Here is a 6000-nt window from a genome sequence, read left to right as displayed (position 1 = left end):
TACTGATTCTCCTTCTTCACCTCCCTTTACTTTACAGGTGTATGAACTTGAGGAGCAAGGGTCCATCAAACCTAGTTCCAAGAGCCGCAGACATCAGAGCTTTAGAGAGAGAGTGTGCTAGAAAGAGACGAGAAGAAGAGCAACAGTCTCACTTGCAGAGATTGGATACTGATATGGGAGACATACCTCAAAATGATGCCAACAACGTTCCACACAACCAACAGCGAGCAGCTCGACCCATTGGCACTTACGACCGCCCCAACATTCTTGGTCATAGACTAGGAATCCGAGCACCGGCTGTGGCAGCCAACAACTTTGAGGTCAAGTCAGGACTCCTCAACGTGATCGAGAACAACAAATATCATGGCTTGGCGTTAGAGGACCCATTCGATCACTTGGACAGGTTCGACAGCTACTGTGGATTGTCAAAAACCAATGGTGTGTCAGAGGATGCTTTAAAGCTGAAGTTATTCCCTTTCTCTTTGGGGGATAAGGCACGTCAGTGGGAGAAGTCTCTACCCAGCGACTCTATCACTACTTGGGATGAGTGCAAGAGAGCATTCTTGGAGAAATTCTTCTCATCCTCAAGAACTGCTAAGCTGAGAAATGAGATCTCCAGTTTCCAACAGAAGAACTTGGAAGGCTTCAGTGAAGCCTGGGAGAGATTCAAGGGCTACCAAGCTCAATGCCCACACCATGGTTTCTCTAAGGAGAGCTTGCTAAGCACATTCTACCGTGGTGCTCTTCCTAAGTACAGGGCCAGACTGGATACAGCTAGCAATGGGTTCTTCTTGGGGAGAACTGAGGAAGATGCAGAGGAGCTGGTTGACAACATGGTAAAGAGTGATGCAGTCTACAGTGGAGACCACGACAGAAGCAGTCGAACAGATGATAAGCAGACGAGGAAGGAGTTGAAAGCTCTACAGGATAAGATAGACATCCTCCTTGCTGATAAAGCCACACAAGAGCAGCTGCACTTTGTTGGTAACCCAAGCCAAGATACACCACCTGTTGTCCATGAGGTTGAGGGTTTGGAAGGTCAGGAAGAGCTGTGTTTCATCAACAACAATGGTAGCTGGTACAAAAAAGAGCCCAACTTTCAGTACAACAACTACCAACAGAAATCCTATCCCAACAACCAACAGAGTGGTTATCCGCCTCGAAACAACCAGCAAGGCAGCTATCAACCTCAGCAAAACCCCTCATTTGGTTCCTCTGCTCCTCAAGAGAGCAGCACTGACACCCTGCTGAAACAAATCTTGGAGTCTCAGACTAGAAGTGAGAAGCATGTTGGTTATGAGTTGAAGAACCTTCATTCCAAGATTGATGGGAGCTACAATGAGCTCAACAACAAGTTCTCACATCTTGCTTCTACAGTCAAGAATTTAGAGAATCAGTTTGCTTCCATGAACACTCACCAGACTCGCCAGCAAGGATCCCTACCTGGAAAATCTGACCAAAACCCCAAGGAGGCCAAAGCTATCACCCTCAGGAGTGGTAAGCAGTTAGCCCCTACAACCCTCACCAAGGATGCTGAGAAAGTAGGTGAGGAGGTGGCCATCAACTTAGATGACGAAGTGGTGATTGTTGATGAGAAAATCAATGATGAAATCTTGGAGAAGATTGTGGAAGCCAAGGGTAAAGGAAAGGTTGGGGAAGAGAAGAAAACAGTGAAAGATGGTGAAGTTCTTGCTCCAGCAAGTGAGAATTCTTTTGTTCCTCCTCCCTATGAACCCAAACTACCATTCCCTAGTAGATTCAAGAGGCAGCTGCTAGAGAAGTACAAGGCTTTGTTTGACAAGCAAATGACTGAAGCTCAGGTTGCAATGCCCATCATCGATGCTTTCATGTTGATTCCTCAATACAACAAGTTCCTAAAAGATGTTGTAGCTGCAAAGAAAAAAGAAATGGAAAGCATGATGATTTTTACCCATGAGTGCAGTGCCATCATCCAAAGGCTTGATGTTCCAGAGAAGTTAGAGGATCCAGGATGCTTCACACTACGTTGTGCTCTTGGACCTATGATATTTGAGAAATGTCTCTGCGATTTGGGAGCTAGTGTCAGCGTGATGCCTTTGTCTGTTGCAAAGAAGCTTGGATTAACTCAGTACAAGAAGTGTAAACTCTCTCTGGTGTTAGCTGATCGTTCAGTGAAGTACCCTGTGGGCATCTTAGAGGACCTACCTGTGAAGATTGAAAAATATGAGATACCTACAGATTTTGTGGTGCTTGAGATGGGTGAGGAGGCTCAGGACCCATTGATTCTTGGAAGGCCATTCTTAGCTACAGCAGGAACAATTGTTAAGGTGAAAGAGGGCACGATTGATCTCCATTTGGGTAAAGGGCATGTTCCACTTTGACATCAAGGAGAAAATGAAGAAACCAACTGTGTTCGGGCAATCCTTCTACATTGAAGAGATGGCCACTCTTACTGATGAGCACCTTGAAGAGTTACCACCTGAGGACGACGAGGAGGGAGAATCTCCCTCGACTCATTCTCCATAGAAGGTAACCCACTACTTTCCCTTGTATATACCATTTTGCATATTAGTTTTCTATTTTTGGGTATCTCTCTCTCCTTGACAACACAGAGACTGTGTCATTTAAGTTTGGGGGAGGTACCAAGTATTTGATCACGTTTGCTTTGATGATTTTGTGTCTCATGCATTGCATTATACATATATATTTTAGTTTGCATCATTTGCATTTCTAGGAGAGTCTAGAGCATATAGGTAGCATTTACTTGCATTGGGAGCAATGATTTGAAATGCCTTGTAAAGAACATTAGTTTGCACCTGAGTAGCTTATGCACCTCTCAAAAACACTTGTATGCTTCGAGCCTTGAAGACTCTTCCTGAAACTTGTTGATTGCTGAAACTCAGTCTTTGAAGCCAACTACAACCTTATTTGAACTAAACGAACTTAATGCTTCTTGCTCATGGTCCCTTGTGTACTGAGTCATGGCTATACACACTTGAGTTGTCACATCCTTTATGCCAATCTTATTTTGACAAACTCTAGTGGTAGACCACTCCCAAAACCTTTCCCTTCTTTTAAGCTTTCATTGTTTGATGAGTGAGGCCTTCTTCGGAAAGTCTTACAAGTGCATAATGTTGAGAGTATCGGGAACGACAATGCTTGATCTTCATTCTTGCTAGATTGGGCACTCTATTGTCTAGCTATAGGTGGAGGGTGAGAGTTGTGATTATGATTTGGGAGCAATGAAAAAGGAAAAGAAATAACTCTTTGTGTTTAAGTGAATTGTCTTACTGGGATAAGTAGAAAAACCTCTAGCTCAAGTTATGAAAAGTCTTGGCCCCCATTTAAAAAAAAAAAAAAAAAAAAAAAAAAAATTAAAAAAATTATATGAAAAGAAAAGAAAAAGAAAGAAAAAGGGGGTTAGCAAAGTTGTTAGGAGCTAAGTAATGTTTTGAGGTTGTGAAAAATCCCTTGTAGATTTCAAAGAGAAGGAGTTAATGTTCTTAGGATCTTTTGGTGAGAGATGTGAGTTGAGTTTGACATTTGGGAATGATTGTGTAATTGTATGTTTGGGAAAATGGTAGAACAATGGAGATTGAGCATTGTATGCATGAGTTGGTCCCTTTCTTAGATATATTATGTGCAATGTCAAGGCTACTTGTTTCGAGAGTAAACCACCTTAAAGATTTTATGTTTCGAACCTCTTGAATCACTTGAATAAAAGCCTTCCCTCACCCAACCAAATGACTTGGACCAACTGACCATTTGCAAAAATTCACCTGATGTTTTGTGCTTAATGAATGTGAGAGTTGGTTGATTTGAATGTGTGGATGCTTGATGATGAGTGTAAGGGCAAAAAGAGTTGAGATAGGCCTAGAGAAGCTAGAGTGTAATAAGAGAGTGTGCTAATGCTGGATTAGATGTTCAATCGAGTACTAGTTGTGTTTCTTTTGGCTATGCGTTCCCACCTTCAAACCTCTCTCCCTATGAGTTCTAGAAAGTTCACTTGAGGACAAGTAAAAGAATAAGTTTGGGAGAGTTGATATCTTGCATATTTACATTGTTTTATCCATTCACCCATGTGCATTTTGATCATATCGACTAGGATTTAGCCATGTTTAGGTTGCATTTTGTATACATGAGTCTTTATCAGGTATTGGAGTACCACATGGAGTTCTTGGAGGCATTTCGGTGCATTTGGAGCTCAAAAGAAGTGTTTAAAGCGATCAACGGACGAGCAGCGCACCAGAGCGACCTCACCGGAGCGACGCCGTGAAGTCGCTGTGGCACACATCCCGGAGCGACCTTGACAGAGCGACGTAGAGAGGTCGCTCGCGTTTTTATCGCGAGACACCCCTCCCAGAGCGACTTGCCAGAGCGACGATCCAAGGTCGCTCGCGTTTCCATGGCGAGACAACACCCAACGAAGCCTGGAGCGACGTCCTCAGAGCGACACAGCCAGGTCGCTCGCGAGGAGACGACCCGGGAGCGACGTCTTCGGAGCGACACAGCCAGGTCGCTCGCGAAGAAATGACCCGGGAGCGACCTCTCGCAGAGACGTGCCGAGGTCGCTCTGCGTCTATTTGTTTGGGCAAATTCATGATTTCTCAAGGGCCTTTTGGTCATTTCATTATGCATGTTTTACATTTCTAAAACCTATGTTTTAAACATCTTTGGTGGCCGCCAGGCAGATCATTTTTTGGATCTATTGAAAAAATACACAAAAACTCTCTGGAGAAGTTCATCTCTTGGATTTTTGATTGTTATGTTCTTGTGTTCTTGTTGATTTCTTATTTATTTCTCTACATGATTAATCTGAAATCCAATATGGGTTTAAGAGGAATCATGGAGATTAGTGAGTAATCACCTTTTGAATTCATGGGTTAGGGAGATTAAGGGTGATTAGGTTAGTTCTAGGATGTTTTAGTGTAGATCATTCTTGTTCCTTGCTAGTAGAGTATTCTTAATGCATCTTCTGAGTTGGCCACTCAAAAGTTGATCAATAGGCATTTCCCACCCGAAAGGTGTTTGATGAAATGTCTGAGACAACTCTCCTAGGCTTTTAGTATACTTTGCCAAAGACATTTGTTGTTAAAGGTGCTAAGATAACTAATAGACTTGTTAGTAATGATTGCTTTCATATTATTCAACCAAAGACATTTGATGTTTGAGATATGTTAGCAAATGAGCATTCATCTAGACATAGAGCTTCCTTAGAATTGTGTCTAGGCTTAAGGTTGATAGTTTGATTGATCATTTGTCATCCTTAGTTCGATACTTGATCACCCAAGGTCTAATCCCTATGCCCATGAGTTCTCTTTTCCCTTAGTCAAGAAAGTATCATTCTGTTATTGCTTTCTAGTTTTAGTCATAGCTTAAAACCCATCTAAATCATTGGTTGCACTTAGATTAAGTGAGTACTTGCATTCTCATTGCTTTGATATCCCTCAGAACTGGTTCGACAATCACTATACTACAACATTTGTCTTAGGAGCCTTGAAAACTCCTAACATCACTATTTCAATCCCAAACAACCAAAAAACATGTGCATTTGTTATTGACGATGCGGCGGGTTTCCTTTACTATAAACATAATTGCTTGTCACAACTGTTAATAACCAAATGTGTTTACAAAAGCTACTCATATAAAAGTTTCATACTCATTTCTCTTTCTCTAATCATCTCCTATGTTAGTAGCTATCATAATACAATCATCAAACAAAGGACATATCACTTGGTTCCATATAGAATATGCAAAAGGACTGTTTTCTGCAGACTCCATGATCACTAAGTATTATAAATATCAAACTCTGTATATGGTCTATTTATATGTTGAGGAAATGCCTCGAAATGTAGCTTCCAAATAATGATTTCCAGGTCAACACATTGCATGTTAACCTCCACAATGGGATCATCGGATCAGCAGATACCGCTACATGTCTAGTCGAACGTAGCTACACATATGTTCCCTGCTTGTGCCTTTCATTCACAATCTGCAATTCTCCCAAGAACCAGAATCAAA

The 6000-nt window shown here is 41.9% G+C and overlaps 1 non-coding gene across 1 annotated transcript; it reads right to left on the bottom strand.

The window, feature by feature from the left end:
• Positions 1–596: 596 nt before the first annotated feature.
• LOC125586544 lies at positions 597–703 on the bottom strand. Its single transcript, XR_007323081.1, has one exon. It is a non-coding gene; the product is annotated as a small nucleolar RNA R71 (small nucleolar RNA).
• Positions 704–6000: the final 5297 nt, after the last annotated feature.

The sequence above is a fragment of the Brassica napus genome, chromosome C4 (genome assembly GCF_020379485.1).
Source record: "Brassica napus cultivar Da-Ae chromosome C4, Da-Ae, whole genome shotgun sequence".
Lineage (NCBI taxonomy): Eukaryota > Viridiplantae > Streptophyta > Magnoliopsida > Brassicales > Brassicaceae > Brassica > Brassica napus.
Note: the sequence above shows the minus strand (reverse complement) of the source record. Positions and strands in the feature narration are given on the sequence as shown.